General features: G+C 45.4%; 1 pseudogene; it reads left to right on the top strand.

The window, feature by feature from the left end:
- The window catches only part of LOC125886870 (acyl-coenzyme A thioesterase 8-like), a 44,141-nt pseudogene extending 26,250 nt beyond the window's left edge, over positions 1–17,891 (top strand).

The following is a 17,891-nucleotide window of genomic DNA, read 5'->3' on the forward strand; positions in this document are numbered from 1 at the left end:
CGAGTTTTTGCCTCAACGACTGCCGCCGCTGCGCTCCGCTTGGCCCGCCGGTACTCGTCAGCTGCTTCCGGAGACCCTCAGACCAACCATGCCCTGTAGGCCTCCTTCTTCAGCCTGACGGCTCCGCCACGCCACGACTGGCCCCAGCGGCCTTGCGGCCACAGCTCACAACCGCCACCTCGACAATGGCAGAGCGGAACAAGGCCCATTCGGACTCAATGTCCCCCTCTGCCCTCGGGACGCGGTCGAAGCTCTCCCAGAGGTGGGAGCTGAAGATCATCTGGACAGGTTCTTCCGCCAGGCGTTCCCAGCAGACCCTCACTGTTCGCTTGGGCCTGCCAGGTCTGCGCGGCGTCTTCCCCCACCATCTGATCCAACTTACCACCAGGTGGTGATCAGTTGACAGCTCTGCTCCTCTCTTCACCCGAGTGTCCAGAACATATGGCCGCAGGTCAAATGATACGACTACAAAGTTGATCATTGACCTGCGACCTAGGCTGTCCTGGTGCCACGTGCACCGATGGACATCCTTATGTTTGAACATGGTGTTAGTTATGGCCAAACTGCGACCCGCACAGAAGTCCAATAACTGAACACCACTCAGATCGGGCAGGCCGTTCCTCCCAATCACGCCCCTCCAGGTCCCGCTGTCATTGCCCACGTGAGCGTTGAAGTCCCCCAGCAGAACAATGGAGTCCCCGGTCGGGGCACTGTCCAGCACCCGTCCCAGGGACTCCAAAAAGGGTGGGTACTCTGAACTGCTGTTTGGTGCATAAGCACAGACAACAGTCAGGACCCGTTCCCCGACCTGAAGGCGCAGGGAAGCAACCCTTTCGTCCACCGGGGTAAACCCCAACGTACAGGCAGAGAGTCTGGGGGCTATCAGGAAGCACACCCCGGCCCTCCGCCTCTCACCCAGAGCAACTCCAGCGAAGGAGAGAGTCCAACCCCTCTCAAGGACTAGGGTTCCAGACCCGGAACTATGTGTCGAGGTGAGGCCGACTATATCTAGCCGGTAACACTCAACCTCTTCCACAAGCTCCGGCTCCTTCCCCGCCAGAGAGGTGACATTCCATGTCCCAAGAGCCAACTTCTGTAACCGAGGATCGGACCGCCAAGGCCCCCGCCTTGGTCTGCTGCCCAATCCACCTTGCACCGGTGCAAAAAGTATTTAAGTAAAAATAAAATTACAGGTTTCTTAAAATATTCCAAAAAGTACAAGTACTCACAAAAAAACAACTATTTTAAAATAAATTCTTATAATTATGAGGTCTTGTAAAATTTCCCCTGACAGTTAAGACTAAATTGTGGTATACATATAAGTTATTCACAAAGTATCTTAGCCCTTAAAACAACACCTACCTTTCTGGAAATTTTACACTTTTCTTTGTTTAGGTTAAAATGCTATTAAAAAGCTGATGGCACACTAAAATGTAAGTGAATTCCACCAGAGTTCAAAACTCATAATTATGCCATTCTCATATGGTTCTATGAAAACTTCGACCAATCATTGCATTCGGATGGAATGTAATGATTGGTTGGAGTTTTCTCCTGTCCTGTCTGTCGTTCCCACGTGAAGGCCTCCGACTGACGTAACCGCTCGTGTAACATGAAATAGTAACATGTCAGACTCCGGTGTTGAGCTAACGGGGCTAACACTACATAGAGCAGACAGGGTGACTACATTGTCTGGTCTGTGGTGGCAGTCTGGCAATATACACAAACAATTCATGGTGCTGTGGTGTGAAGAGGATCTCCCAGTTCTGCTCTCAGGATGTGGATATTTTGACTGTGAAATGTCGATCCTTTTCATCTTACTATTGCACTATATGTTCTTTCTTATATGTTGCACAAATTGTTTTAAGATGTTTTGTTTCTTTTGTGCTTGGGGTATGCGAAATGTCATTTTGTTTTTGTGCTGCGCATAAAAATGACAAAGAAGTTCAGTTCATAATATATATGACAACACAGCATCCAGTTGCTAATGGCTAACATTAGCCTACTGTAGTGTAGCCTCTGAAACATTAACATTATCTTCCTTGTGCTTTTCCACTTACTAGTAACGTTAACGCTGCTATCTAACATTAGCACTGTAACCTTATTCTAAAACTCATCAGTCATCACTGACTCTGGTTGAGTTTTAAAACTCCGGGGTTGCGTTTGACTGTCTTGGTTGTAACATTACACTCGCTGTCCTCTTCCGTGTATCTAACATTACCTTGCCAACACCTACGTCTATCATAGACGTAATGAGGACATAATGGAGGAGGGGGTGGTAGGCCTTTGGAGGGAGGTGGAGTTGCAGGAGGAAGGGGATGGGACTTTGGAGGGAGGCAGGAGTTGTGGATGTTCAAATTTTTTCTAAATGCTGTGTGAAATGCAAGAAAGGTAAGAGTTGCTTTAAGAGAGCTCTTTAGGTGAAAAACTGTTGGATTAGAAAGGAGGAATTTTGAAAGGCTAAAAAGTTTCTTAGGCAGAGGAGGAAATGGCTGTGACTGTGAGTTAATAAAACGCTACAGATGAGACAATCTGGAAATCCATCGGTTTAAGGGGGAGAAAAAAAGGTGTTTTTTTTCTTCCTTTACCTCTGGAGGCACTGCCCATAGTTTTTCGACAGGTAGAAAACAAGCAGAGTTTAGCTATATATACACACATATATATATATAGATATGATCTCACATTTTTCACGTCACTATATCACCGTTTAGACTAATCTGATGTTTGTAAAGTCTATAAACACAATGACTGACCAAACATTACTATTTCTGTGTGCACGTTTTGTAATTAATAACATGGTTATTGTAAATTAGCTGGGCTAACCGTTAGCTGTTAGCCCTGTTAGCGGTGTCTGTAGTAACTCTGTAACTCGATAAACGGTCCGTGAAAAAAAAAAAAAATTCCAGCGGATATCTTTTTTTTAAAGATTTTTTGGGGGCATTTTTGCTTTTAATGCACAGGACAGGTATGTATGAAGGGGGGAGAGAGAGGGGATGACATGCAGCAAAGGGCCACAAGCTGGATTCAAACCCGGGCCCCTGCGGCAACAGCCTTGTACATGGGGCGCCTGCTCTTCCACTAAGCCACCAACACCCCTCCAGTGGATATCTTAGTTACAACATGACTGAGCTAGCAAAGCAGTTTTGTGCTGCTATGTGTGGTATTTATTCAGTTTTGGGAAATCACAATGTCTAGAAAGCATCAGTGGCTGCAGCTGACAGGGACAGCTAACTACAGCAGCAAAGTTAACATCAGGACGTCATCTGTTAAAAGCCTCCTGTTGTCGGATATGACGTGAAATTACTCCAGTTAGCTCAATCATGTTGTAACTAAGACATCTGCTGGAAAAAAAAAATTTTCACATTGATGAGACGGTTGCCATGGACGCGGAGCTTGCTGTTTCTGTAGGTACACATTTTCCGGGGACACCTGCACGTCTCGCCCCTGCCCCCTCCATTCTGATTGGCTAAAGCACAGCATGTTCAAACTCAAAACCCAGCCGCCACCCCCCCATAGTCATCTTTCACACAGGACTGCCGACAGATTCTACAATGAAAATTGCAGAATCTGTTTTGAGAGATTACAGATGAATGAAGATGATGCATTTCCACTGGATGTCCACACCTTGCAGGCTCACAAGAGGGCAACATATTAAACCTTTTAAACCAATGCGTCATACCTAGCAATGTGGTCAACCACACCTCCTCACTAATATAAAAGTTTCCTTACTCACCATTGCTCAGAGTTGCTCTGAGAATTTTCCCACATCACTCCTACCTTCCCCCATGCTCAACAATGAAAAAGTATGTCATTAAAAAGTGTGTCATAAATCATTTTATTACCTGAATCGACAAATGTTAACTCCAGTCATATTCTGCAAATTGACACCTTATGCCCCACATCCACTTTGTTTAAAGGCCCTGACACACCAAACCGACGGCAAAAGAACTAGTGGCGACGAAGCCAACGAAGCCAACTGTTCCGTTATCTACGTCGCCTCACATCGCCCTGTGTCAGTACATTTGAACACACTGCACAGACGACATCCAACGGCCAACCGGCCAGTTATGCACATGCGTGAGAGGAAATAACTTGGGAAACCGGAAGTCCGACGAATGCATTAAATATAAACAAAGAGGCTAGCGGTTGCTTAGCATTTTCCCGCCACTCTCGCTCGCCACAGACGGTTTCATGTAGCTGATAAAATGTCTGATAAGTTACAAATGGCACTGACATTGTCAGCCTTTGGTCTTTTGCTTGTGGAAGAAGAGAGGAAGACGCGGAGAGGAAAAATAAGGAGAAACCGCACGAAATGGGTGAAATCATGAATACTGCTGCTCGACTCTTTCCTGTCCAGTTTCATTTGTTGAAGGAACTTGTCAGTCCGATCATCCAGAGGCAGAACGCCAACTACCGGGATTGTATCTCCGTTGGGGAGCGGCTGATGATTACACTGCGCTTCTTAGCTTTGTTTGTATGTTCAAATATCTACAGTCATACACAAGTTGAGTAGAATAATTACTGTATGGGTGTAGGGACAGCTGTGAATGCTCTTGACTGTGGAGGTACATAAGTGGTCTGGACAATGTTTTTGGTATGTAAAAACACTACATTATCCTAGCCAGGCAGTATTGTGTGACGTCAATGCATGGAATGGTATTCAAGTCCTTTCAGTAGCAGTACTTGAAATGCTGAAAGTATTTAATCCATGACAATACATACACAACTAGTTTTCAGAGCTCTATTTGTATGTTCAAATTCGTAAAGCCAGACACAGGGTGTGTAGGGTGGTTACTGAACGAGCGTAGACACAAGTGTGAATGATCTTGACTGTGGAAATGTAAATAATATGGGGTTCCTTTTAGTATGTAAGGACAGCACATTAATTAGCCGAGGTAGACAGTATTGTGTGACGTAAATGGATGGATTGGTGGTATTTCAAGCCCTTTCAGTAGCAGTACTTGAAATGCTGAAAGTATTTAATCCATGACAGTACATACACAACTGTTTTTTTGTGCTTTCTGTGCAAATAATTCACACTGTAACAGATAACTGAGTTATGTGCTTTTTACTTTTACTTTTTGTTAATAGTCCTGTTTATTTTAACTATATATTTGTAAATACTCGTTAAATTTCTATATTTTCACTTACCTTTCCACTCTTGCAAGGAGCACCTGTAACGCAAATAATTTCCCCTTGGGCATCAATAAAGTATTTCTGATTCTGATTCTGATTATATTTACAGGGGAAAGCTTCAGGAGCCTTTCTTACCAGTTCTGAGCGGGAGTATCAACAATTTGGCAATTGGTTCCTGAAGCCTGTGCAGCAATCTACCAGGTTTTAAAGGAGAAATACCTGAAGGTATGTGCGATACGAGGTTTATAGTGCTGTCTGCTAAAGTTATCAGGGGTCTGACATATGAAAATAGCCATCATGGGTTTTACATTGTATTTTCCTGTTTTTCAGTACTCAGACACAATTGAAGAGTGGCAGCAAGTAGCCGATGGATTCCAGGCTCAGTGGAACTTCCCAAACTGCCTAGGTGCTCTGGATGGGAAACACATCAACATTCGCCCCCCACCAGGAACTGGATCAACATTCTACAACTACAAACATACATTTTCCATAGTCCTAATGGCACTGGTTGACAGCAATTACAAGTTCCCTTATGTAGATGATGTAGATGTTGGTTGCAATGGGCGGATTTCTGATGGCGGAGTGTTTGGTGGATGCTCACTGCAGGATGCTCTGGAGAAGAGAACATCCAACATCACTTCCTGCTTCTGACCAGCTGGCTCCTTATTGCATTGTGGCAGATGAGGCATTTCCCTTGAAGAAGTACCTCATGAAGCCATATCCGAACTGCAGGCTATCTGTAGAGCAACGCATCTTCAATTACAGGCTGTCACGAGCTCGGAGGGTGATAGAAAACGCTTTTGGAATCCTAGCCAATCGTTTTCAGGTCTTTCTAACCACCATTAATATTCAAGACACTGCCAAAGTGGAGGACAATGTTTTGGCTTGCTGTGCTCTGCACAACTTCCTGCGGACCGAGAGCTGTGACCAGTACATGGCAGGGATCATTGACCAGGAAGGACCAAATCATGACACCGTCCCAGGAAGATGGAGACAAGACCCTGACCTACAGCAGGCTTCCCTGCCACACACAACCAATGCTACAACACGAGCCAAGCAGCACAGGGATGAGCTATGCCGTTACTTCATGTCTGATATCGGTGCAGTGCCTTTTCAGTGGGGCAAAATATAGGAAATGTGTATGCCTATTGATTGTATGATATTGTAGTGTCTGACTGACAAGAAAACAACTTAGCTGTGTGTTTCAGGTCTATGGCTGTAGTCTAAAAATACACAATAAAGTTATTTTGCATGATACATTCTTGTCTGGAGTTTAATCTATTGAAAGTACACTCTCACAAAGTCATTGAAAGTCAAAGTGTTTTATTACCAAATGTGCAGGACAATGAAATGCTTATAAATGTAACAGTCAACTGCATAGCACAGCTCTAAAAGGAACTATTTACATCTGTTACAAGTTCCACATCCAACATTACAGATTGCAGAACTGTCTGTCAGAGGTTTCTGATGCCAGGTTCTGGTCCATCGAATACTTGAATAGGCAGTTGTCCACATCGTGCTGGAAATATGGCAGTAAATGTGGGGGCAACTTCCGCATTCTGTGCTCAGTGTTCTTGCAGTAGGCATGGATGGCATCATTGCTCTCATCCTGAGAAGCTAACTTCTCCAGGGTTTGACCAATGGTGCGCATCAACTGAGATGACTCCTCACTGGTGGACTCGTCCAGCATCTTCCTGCTGCGCTTCACCCGAGGCCTCGGAGTGCTTGACTGGCTGGAGGTGCTTGGCAGTGGGTCCTCTCTGGTGGGTGTAGGTGCGGACTCTGCTCCACAGATGGTGGATTCTGCTAGGGGAGTGCTGGGTCTGTGTTCAGCAAAGAAGCAGGGCTCCTCTGAGGTGCTGGTCCAGTCTGAGGGTGTCTCAGAATCAGCATCAGCTGAAGGTTCCTTACAAAAACAAAAAATAAATTATATTAATATAGAGTGAATAAAGAGTGAAACCAAGTTATTGTATGAAAGGATACATGTGAAAAGAGGGGTACAAACTAGGGCTGCTCGATTATGGCAAAAATCATAATCACGATTATTTTGGTCAATATTGAGATCATCATAATTTAACACGATTACTTTTTGACTCTTATTATGCATCCACGTGTTTCCCCTGCAGGCTCCACTGCGCTCAGCTGCCCACTGCTTCTTCCCACTTTAATCTAAATAACAACCGGGGCTCGGTGCTCCGGTTGGATACAAACAGCTAGCTAACTCACAGCTAGCCCCGGATCTCACCGGAGAGAGCCCTGTTAGCCTCACAGCTAGCCCAGCTCTCAACGGAGCGCCAGGCTAGCTGTGAGGCTAGCAGGGCGTTAGTCGCAGCACAACCAGAGGGAAACACAGCAAGTTAGCCTCCGGCCCTCCGTTGAAATGACAGAAGAAAGAAACAATGTTTTCTTTTTACTCAACAAATAAAAGGGTTTAGTTACCACGATAGTTAGGTTGGAGGAGGTTTCATTCCTTTTTGTGTAGGGCTCCAAAAACTGCAGCCGGGTCAGTATCCACTGCTGCTTGCCAGTCTTCTGTGCTCCAACACTCCCCGAGGGTGCAAGTTTCTTGTACCGGGTATACTGGGTTCGCAGAGATTCCCACTTCTTCCTAAGCTCTTTCTCTGACAAACAAAAAGAAAGAACTTATTCATCGTGCGTGAGCTAGCAAACAATTACAAACAGTTCCTGCTAAAGAGCTCAATGGCCAGAAAGAAAATCTTACCCGATATAACAAGCTTATTTTCTACCTCACGCCAGAGCTCCCTTTTCACCACTCGGTTGGCATAGCGTTTTGCTGTGATGCCGTACAGAGCTGGCCTCTCCTTAATCATTGTGATCAGCTGGTCTTCAGTGTCGTCGTTCCAGATGGCCATGGCGTTGTGGAAATATTCACGAAAGTTCAGATGAAATGTAGATCAAAAATAAGCCTTCTGTGTGTGCCCTCTGGACTCTATCGTTTGTTTTCGTTCGTCACTTCCGTTTCTCTTCTTGTGCACTTATTCACTAAGCTGAACAGCCAATCAGAGTGATCGCTCTCACCTGAACAGCCAATCAGAGTGATCTCTCACCGACAAGCCCCGCCGCTGATTCAACAGCCCTATTGACTTTGTCGTTTGCTTTCTTTCGTCATTTCCGTTTCTCTTCTCATGCACTGATTCGCTAAACTGAACAGCCAATCAGAGTGATATCTTTCACCGACTAGTTCCGCCGCCGATTCAACATGCTCAATCGGCCAAAAAGCCGACGCGTAAGTGCTGACGGTGTGGGACACACCGCAAAAACTAGGCCAACAGACGCTCACCGACGGCCCGACGGCCGACCGTCGGCTTGGTGTGTCAGGGCCTTAAACCAGTCTTAACCAACGAGTCAAGTGACAGCAGAGAACCATGAAGAACGTAAGTTATGAATATAACTATGGATCTATGAGACCGAACGATGACCGTCACCACGATCTTTACCTTGAATGATGCCCTCATCTCCCTATCCTCGAGACCTATATATCAACAATGTCATGTGACTGACCTTAGGAGGCATGGCTCGCCACCCATAAAAGCACCCTGGTGAGCACCCGCCTCCTCTTGCTGGAACGCCTCAGCCCGTTCTGAGTGACAAGTGATGGTGACGGTCATCGTTCGGTCTCATAGATCCATAGTTATGGTCATAACTTACGATCTATTTCGACCTCACTCAGACTGTCACCACGGTCTTTACCTTGGGTGACTAGTACTAGCAGTGTCGCGAAGAACAGAGGACTCCACCGCCTCACAGCCTCACCCAGCAGCTGAGAGTAACACGGCTGAACCCAGTGGAGCAGGTGATGCCACGTTGACTCTGTAGAACCTGGAAAAGGTACAGGAAGTACTCCATGTTGCAGCTGCACAGATTTCTTAAAGAGGAACCCCCTTCAAAGCAGTCCAGGAAGTGGCCACACTTCTGGTGGGATGAGCTACCACATGGCCCAGGACGGGGATATCTTGACCAGAATAGGCCTCAACAACAGTTTCGACAATCTAGTAGGACAAACACTGTTTAGATACAGGGTGGCCCACTTTCTTGCCACCAAAACAGACAAACAGCTGAGTGTGAGCGCCGCAAAGACTGAGTGTCTGCAACATAAGCCCTCATTGCCGTTAGCGGGCACAAAGTAAGCAGGCCAGCGTCCCCCTGTAGCAGTGCCTGACTGAATTGAAATGTGCTGATCTCAATCACTTGATTCACCATTTGAGGGTTCACCACTTTAGGCAAAAATGAGGGGATAGGCCATAATGACACATCCGAGTCACCAGCCTTCCATCTCAAACAAGACTCCCTCACAGATAGAGCATGCAATTCACTCACTCTCTTGGCCGAACACACAGCCAAGAGGAAAGCTGTCTTATGGGACAAAAACTTAAAACTAGACTGTTCCATGGGCTCATAAGGGGCCTGCATCAGGGACCTTAGCACCACAGGGAAATTCCAAGATGGATCCCTGGGGGTCCTATTTGGTCGCAGCCGGTACGCCCCTCTAAGGAACCAAGAGACCAGAGGGTGTCTCCCTACTGTAGCGCCCCCAACAGCCTCATGGAAGAAGGAAATAGCAGTGGTGTACACCTTAAGCATGCTGGGAGCCCTCTCTGAGTCCAAAAGGGACTGCAGAAAGCTGTGAGCAAGTGAGGGGATCCACCTGGTTGTTGCGACACCACGCAGAGAATACCTTCCACTTCTGGTCATAGTTAGCCCAAGTGGAGGGAGTCCGGGCATTCCCTAGGGTTCTCAGGACAACCTCATCTAACCCCTGAGGGAGGGACTGAGAAGGGGCCAAGCACAAAGCTGCAGAACTTCTGGTTTGGGATGGCATATCTGACCCCCTACCTGGGAGAGAAGGTCCACACTGACCGGCAGTGCCCACGGCTGACCGTGAACCAGGCGAAGGAGTACTGGGAACCAGTGCTTCCTGGGCCACCTGGGGGCTATCAACAGCACCCTGTAGTGGCCCAGGGCAACCCGGTAGAGTAACAGAGGGAACGGCAGAAAAGCATACAACAACCCTTCCAGCCATTCTTGAGAGTGCACCAAAACCCAGGGGACCTCCCTGACCTTCCAGGGAGAACCACATCCTGCAGTGGGTCGTCTCCGCCAATGCAAAGAGGTTGGTCCGAGCTTTGCCGTATCAGGTCCATAGGAGGGTTACCACCTCCGGGTGAAGCCTCTCGGACTTCGTGCCCCCCTGGTGATTTATGTGATACACAGTGGAAGAACTGTCTGTCCTTACCAAGACATGCCTGCCCTGAAGGGAAGGGAGCAGAGCCTTCAATGCAAGGTGGACCGCCTTCAATTCCAGAACGTTGATCTGTTCGCCACCCCAGGGTGGTGTCCACAGCCCGTGTGTGACGGGGTCAGTTTTTTAATAGAGTGCTGTGTTTGTTTTTAATTTTGTTGTGTAATTGTTTTTTTGTTTTTTAGTGGGTTTTAAACATACGTAGTTTTTATCCAACTGGCCCTGAACTGCTCACGCCCTCCAGCAACAATCACCAGCATTGACGCCAGGTGTGCAGCAGCCTCTGGCAAATGGTTTAAGCAGCGGCAGAGCAGACAACAGGAGAGACACCACGCAGAGAGACACCACGCAGCGACAGAGATACCACGCAGCGGGAGAGGTGACTCGGAGCAGGCCAGCAGAAAGGGGATCACCACCGCTGTACGAGAACCTCCAGGAAGCTAGCAGGACGCTAAGCAGGTACACGGTCCCAGGCCTGAGAAGTGATGAGTGGAGCCGGGAAGGGAGACAACAGGACCAGGGAGAATAAGCCTTGTTGTCGGCTGGATTGGAGGGGAAGCAATGTGGGATAATAAAGGGGTGTGGTCGCAATGCACCCCTCTTGCAGCTAAGTACCCTCCATACTCTTTTAACCAGCCATTTTAACTTTGTACATTGCCTTTTTTAACTGTGGGGACTTTTTAGTAAGCTTTTATTGAGATCACTTTGGACCATTTAACGAGACACCTTGCACTATCGAGGCCATAGTTTTTATCCAGTCTTGGTTATTCTTGGTCTGTAAAACTTATAAACAACACGCTTGTGGGTGACACCGAGTGCTGTGGGTTGAATGGATTGAACGTATTTAACTTAAATTGATTACCCAAGTGGTTCTTAATTTGCTGTGTGCAACTGAGTGTTGTTCTAGAACGTGTTGTGGAATAAGAAGTACTACCATTAGACCAACGGCCAACTTATTAGACTGGGTGTCTCTTATTTATGACTCGTGGACACTAGAGTGATTACATTTGTTAATTAATCCTTAAGGACTCCTGTCTGCAGCCTCAGGACTTTGTGGAGGACAAGACGGAGAGGATGGGGAAGACAACCACAAGTGACTTTGGGCAGGGGTTTCTTAAATTCTTTTTTAAAAATAAACTGTTAAATTGTTGCCCTTGATTGTGTTTTTTTAACTCTGCTCATCTGATTCCAAGAACCTGCATAGATGTTTTAACAGAGTCCTAGGCTCTTTTTACCCTAAGTGGTGTTGTCGGTTTTATATCATTTTTTCCAAATTTTCAAGTTCCTTCAACCTCGCCACATGTGTACCATCCTGCCTTCCCAGACTGCCCCCCAACCTGTGAGGGAAGCATCTGTGGTCACCACTGATCTCCTTGATGGCATGTTCCCAAGGGGAGCCCCCTGTAGTAGAATCCCCCTGTTCCTCCACGGGCATAACACCCAGAGACATGTACGTGTCACCCAAAGTTTTACCTGCCTGTGCAACTTTGGGTGGAGTTTGAAGGCATTCAGCCACCTCTGCAGTTGACGAACCCTGAGGAGGCCCAAAGGAACAACAGCCACCGCAGCTGAAATCATCCCCAGCAGCTTCTGAAAATGAACCAATGCTAAAGCCAGAATTTTCATCACCCTCTGAGGGGTGAGGGATGCCATTGTGATCACTGTGAAGGAGTTCAGACAAAGCGCCACAAAAATTGCCTTTGAGGTTGCTTTTCTTCACATTTACCTTGAAACCCAAGGACTGCACATGTGAGATCACTGTCTGTGTGTTTTGTATGACTTGGCTGCAGGATGGAGCACCAATCAGCCAGTCGTCCAAGTAGGGAAGGATCTTGATCCCCAACAACTGGAGTGGAGACAAGCACCCACCTTCGCTTGACTGACAGTAAACACATCCAACTGTACGCGCTCACCCTCTTCCTCTCCCCCCTCACTTCTGGATGCTATTGCTGAACACAGCACCCCCTGCCAGCTTCTGCCCACCAGTTACAAATTTCTTGTGTTGCTGTGATTTTTAAAGATGTTTTTAACTGTAAACTCCTGCCATCTAATGAGCGCACCAGTTTTGAATTGATGCTGTGTAAGATTGAAAGATCAATTCCGGTTCTTTGTGCACTCATATACAGGCCCCATAAATTCAACCCAAAATGTATAGATGACTTCCTATCCTCAGTGCTCGTTAATTCTGATCATGTGCTGTTCCTAGGAGACTTTACCATTCATGTCTGCTGCCCATCTGATGCACTCGCCCGGGACTTTCTGAATTTAATTGATTCTTTCAATCTTACCCAGTCAGTCATGGAGCCCACTCACATACATGGTCATACCCGGACCTTATTTTAACATCTGCTATCGCTGTCCCGTCTGTCCAGATCAACAACTGGGGTCTGTGTGATCATTGGCCTATTATGTTCCCCACCTCACTTCCTTGCAAGGCTCCTAAACCTAGTCAACCACACAGCTACTCCAGGTCTATCACTCCCCTCACTATCCATCACTTCTCTGATGCCTTTTCCTCTTCTCTCTTCTCTGAAGCTTCCCCTGGTGACCTAGGCACAGAAGAGCAAGTAAATGATTTTAATCACTTATGCAGCAATATTCTCATTTCAATTGCCCCTCTTAAAGTTATAAAAGGAAAAACCAAAACTCAGCCCTGGTTCAACTCCACAACTCGGTCACTTAGGCAGGAATGCAGAAGAGCGGAGAGGAAATGGAAGAAGGATAAATTACAAGTGTCCTACCAGCATCTGAGACAATGCCTTTTTAATCATCAGATGTGTGTCAAAGCAGAGAGATCCAAATACTTTTCAGATATCATATCCAAACATGTCCACAGACCCAAAGTTTTATTTGACACAATTAACTCAGTTCTTAAAGCCAGTATTCACAAAGTCTAATGATGCTACACCAGATACCTGCAAACACTTTTTAACATTTTTCATCAACAAAATTGACAATGTTCGTTCCCAGATTGTACCTCCTTCTGCTGATCCTTCAGAGCCATCTTCATGTTCCTCCAAGGGGAATCCAAGTTCATGTTCCTTGGATATTATCCCCTCTCGTCAATTTAAGCAAGTATTGAACTCTGTTGGGCCCAGTGCTCTCTAAATAATCAATAGCTCTCTAGTGAACAGCTACGTCCCTACATGCTTTAAACATGCCATCATTCATCCTCTCATCAGAAAAGAAAATCTTGATCCATCTGTTCCCGGTAACTACCATCCAATATCAAAGCTCTCATTTTTTATCAAAAGTCCTGGAAAAAGTTGTTTTCTCTTAACTCATCTCCTACCTTGACAGTTACAGCATCCTGGACAAATTTCAATCAGGCTTTAGAAAACATCAGAGCACAGAGTCCGCCCTGTTGAGAGAAACAAATGACCTACTATTTATCCTTAGACTTGGGCTGTCATGCCACTCTGATTCTCTTAGATCTTTCAGCAGCATTTGATACTGTGGATCACTCCATTCTCTTGGACCGCTTGGAGCATGTTGTTGGCATTCAGGGACTGGCTCTTCAGCGGTTTGCTTCCTACCTCCAAAGCCGCTCAGCCTCTGTCCAAACTGGTAATGTGTACTCCTCCTCTGCTCCCATCTTCTATGGTGTTCCCCAAGGCTCCATTTAAGGCCCAATTTTATTTTCACTATACCTGCTTCCATTAGGCTCTATACTAAGGAAATACAATATATCTTATCACTGTTATGCAGATGATTCCCAGCTGTACCTCCCTTTGAAACCATTAGATCCTTGCAGCATTAATTCACTATTACTTTGTATTAATGACATAAAATCTTGGATGGCACGAAGCTTTCTCCAGCTGAACCATGATAAAACTGAGGTCCTCATCTTTGGCCTTACAGACACTTCTGCCTCTGTTACCAGTGCTCTTGGTCCTCTGTCTTCACATTTAAAATCTCATGTACAGAATCTTGGTGTCATCTTTGACTCTGGCTTTAAATTTGATAAACAGATCAACTCAGTTGTCAGCTCAAGCTTATTTCCATCTAAGATCCACTGCAAAACTTAAATAATTTCTGTCCATAAAAAATTTAGAAATTCTTCATCTCCTCCTGATTAGATTATTGTAATTCCCTCTACACCGGCATCAATCAGCACTGTCACGCTTGCAGCTCGTTCAGAATTCAGCAGCAAGACTCATTACTGGTACCAGGGGAAATGATCACATTCCCCCTGTATTGGCCTCGCTTGACTGGTTACCTGTAAAGTATAGGACTGATTTTAAGACTCTTTAATTTGTTTTTAAAGCACTGCATGGACCAACACCAGATTATATTTCAGAACTTCTCGTCCCCTCAGATCCACTGACAAATCACTGCTTTCTATCCCACTCTATCCCCAAGTTAAAAACCAGAAGTGACAGAGCTTTTTCAGTTGTTGGTCCGAAACTATGGAACAGCCTGCCACAAACAGTTAGATCCTCACCCTCTATAAATATATTCAAAGCCTGGCTAAAAACCCATCTCTTTGCCTTAGCTTTTGGTGATTTATCATGAGAACATATTGTTTGATATTCATCTTTTTCATTGAATTTGCTCAAGGCAAACTCTACTGTCTTGGTTGATTATTTTTCTTGTTGTGCATAAGTATATCCATTGTAAAGCACTTTGGTCCAAGATTGTTGTGTGGCGGCGGTAGGACGAGATAATTGGGTACAATACATGTCTGTATACACCTCAAGAATCTAAACAGTTGCATGACAATGCCACCCTGGGAATTTCACCCAGGGAGTTATTGTCCAGTCACAGACACCGCCACCATCACACCGGCCTTCAGCAACTGACAAGGGGGAAAAAACAAATTAATGGGGTTGCAGCAACAAACAAAGAAAGAAAACTCAAAATCAAACAATATATAACTAATGGGCAGGTTTACAAATTTAGAAACCTAAAGGAAATATACAAAATAATAACCCTTTTAGCTTAGAACTTAAACAATATCAAAGAAACAAAACCCCTCAACAAAGGAGGAAGGAAATTGAATGAGGAGACAAAAACAAAATCAAGATAAACAAAAGATGATAACTAATAATAAATCTAAATAAACAAAAGAAAATATCTGAATAAAGCTATACAATTAACTCAAAAGTAAGGGTAGTGTAACCCACGCTTTAACTCACACATACAATTAAAGCATAGGGAATAAGCCCTGTTTAAAAGTCATTCAGTCCACTGTGTGCAGTCCAGCAGCAGTCATACACAGTGATACATCGAGGAGACAGCAGCAAAATGTCTGTAGATGATGCAGCAAAGTGAAAAGCAGTAGCGAGGCGTCTCTAGAAGAAGCAGCAGTAGCAAAACGTCTTTTTTGGAACATGCAGTAGTGGGAGCAAGCAGCAGCGAGACGTCTCGTGGAGACAGCAGCAGAGAAGCGTCTTGTAGCGACAAAACAGCAGCGGCCCAAGTCAGGTGATTCCCAGTTAGCTGATTATAGCGAGCCCGATTGCAGTTTTACCTAACCAAAAATAATATTAGCCACATATCTCTCCGCGCCTTGGGGGTATGTGCGGGACCGCGAGCCTCGGGTCGACACGAGCCTCGGGGGTGTGTGCAAGGGTGGGCGGGCGGGCTCCGCAGAGAGGGAGGCCTCCGTGTTTGAGACGGGAGCGGGCGGCGTGAGGGTTGATGGGCAGTGTGAGGCATGTTATGTCTGGTCTGGGGGTCAGATTCTCCACCAGAGCCCAGAAGGCAGCCACCTCCCTGCAGCACATACTCTCCACAGCTGAGGACATGGGCTGGCAGTTCCTACACAAGCACCTATCATACAAAAAATTATCAGGAAATCTTCATATCTCTCTCTCTCTCAACCTCTTCAGTCTCAAAACTAGTACTGGGATCCATGTTTATTTATGTTACACTCAATCAAACTTGGCCAGACTCCCTTATGCTACGTCACTTCCGGCTGGTGGGTTTTTAGATGCCGATGCGGAAGCAAAATTCTCTCACAAAAACTACCCCAAAAGTCACTGGAGTGTGTATATGTTTTTGTTTTTTGTTTTAATCGAGTTTCTACATCATTTTCCTACACATTCATTCACCATGGTCTCCAACCTGCAAGTTGGGCTTTAAAGCTACAGGCTACAATGAGGCTAAAAACAGAGTTCAAATGACGTTTTTCCAAACAACTTTTCATGTCGGAACTTCAGGACACTTGGATCACTACGGACAAGCAGTATGGATATATTTTATGGTTTCAATTCTGTGTTCTTGGACGTTTTAATCTGGGTCGCCGTCAGCCATTAGGTGTGCAGTTGTGCTGTTACCCACTTCTGAGTGTTGTGAGGACTCTAAAACTTCACCAGAGCGTCCCTCAGCATATGGGTGAGTAGATAATGGCTGAACAAAACTAGTCTCCACTCCTCAGTGTGCGCAAACGCACAGGAGGGGGACCTCAAAAAACCCCTCACTGCGGACAGTGAGTTAATGGGGAAACACAAATGCAGCTCAAAAAAACAACAAATGAATGAACAGCTCTGTAACTGCAGCAAAAACTTATATTTTTAAATTTAATCCCACTGGAGAAACGGCTTGAAAACACTGCAAGACAACAGCACTTACCCAAAATGCAGCTAGAGTAATTAGTTACTACCAGGTGCAACAAATTAGGTTACCTGAAACAAAGAGGAAAGGTTAACGCATGCAATGTAACTCTCTGCCTCGCAATGTCATCCAAATGACAAGAAAACGGGAAATCCACATGCAATCCTCAGGGACACAAGGCACCTGAACAAAAGTGACGGATTGTTAAAAATGGAGTCCCAAACCCACTTACCTGCAGGTCTCGAATGAGGCGAGTGAAGCAAAGAAGAGGAGGTGTGCTGCTAAGGTCAGTCACATGACGTTGTTGATATAGGTCTTGAGGATCGGGAGATGTGGGCATCATTCAAGGTAAAGACCACGGTGACGGTCCGAGTGAGGTCGAAATAGATCTAATGTTACATTACTGAGCAGCATCTGGGAAAAATTATACCAAAGATAATTTCATTTGTGTACAAAACCTAGACTGCGGTAAGTAAAAAATGAACTGCAATATGCAGAACATGCAGGTCAAGAATTACAGATGGAAGCACAAACGTGTTTTCACAAATAAAAGCACATTTTTAAAAGCATTCATGATTTTTGTGAATTTAATTACTCTGTTGTTAAAGCGCATTACATTTAGTGAAGCATATTATGACTATAAAGACTTGAGACTTACTTGTGACTTGCAAAACTTGGTCCCACCTCTGGTAGAATGTTAGTCAATACGGCCCATGATCTCTGTACATTTCTGAATATTATGTATATTTTGTATGCTACTGTTGTAGCTTAATGCTTACTGTTCATTTCAGCTGTGCTTATTAAAAGCCTGGACACCGATGACACTTAACTGCATTCTACCTTAACTGGACTGTGGAGGAGAGACAGGATGCCAGCTGCCTCATGTTCCCAGGAGGGTGTCCTGAGGGTGAAACCAGTCACAGAGCCCAGCAAACTATAA

The sequence above is a fragment of the Epinephelus fuscoguttatus genome, linkage group LG1 (assembly GCF_011397635.1).
Source record: "Epinephelus fuscoguttatus linkage group LG1, E.fuscoguttatus.final_Chr_v1".
In the NCBI taxonomy this organism is placed as follows: domain Eukaryota; kingdom Metazoa; phylum Chordata; class Actinopteri; order Perciformes; family Serranidae; genus Epinephelus; species Epinephelus fuscoguttatus.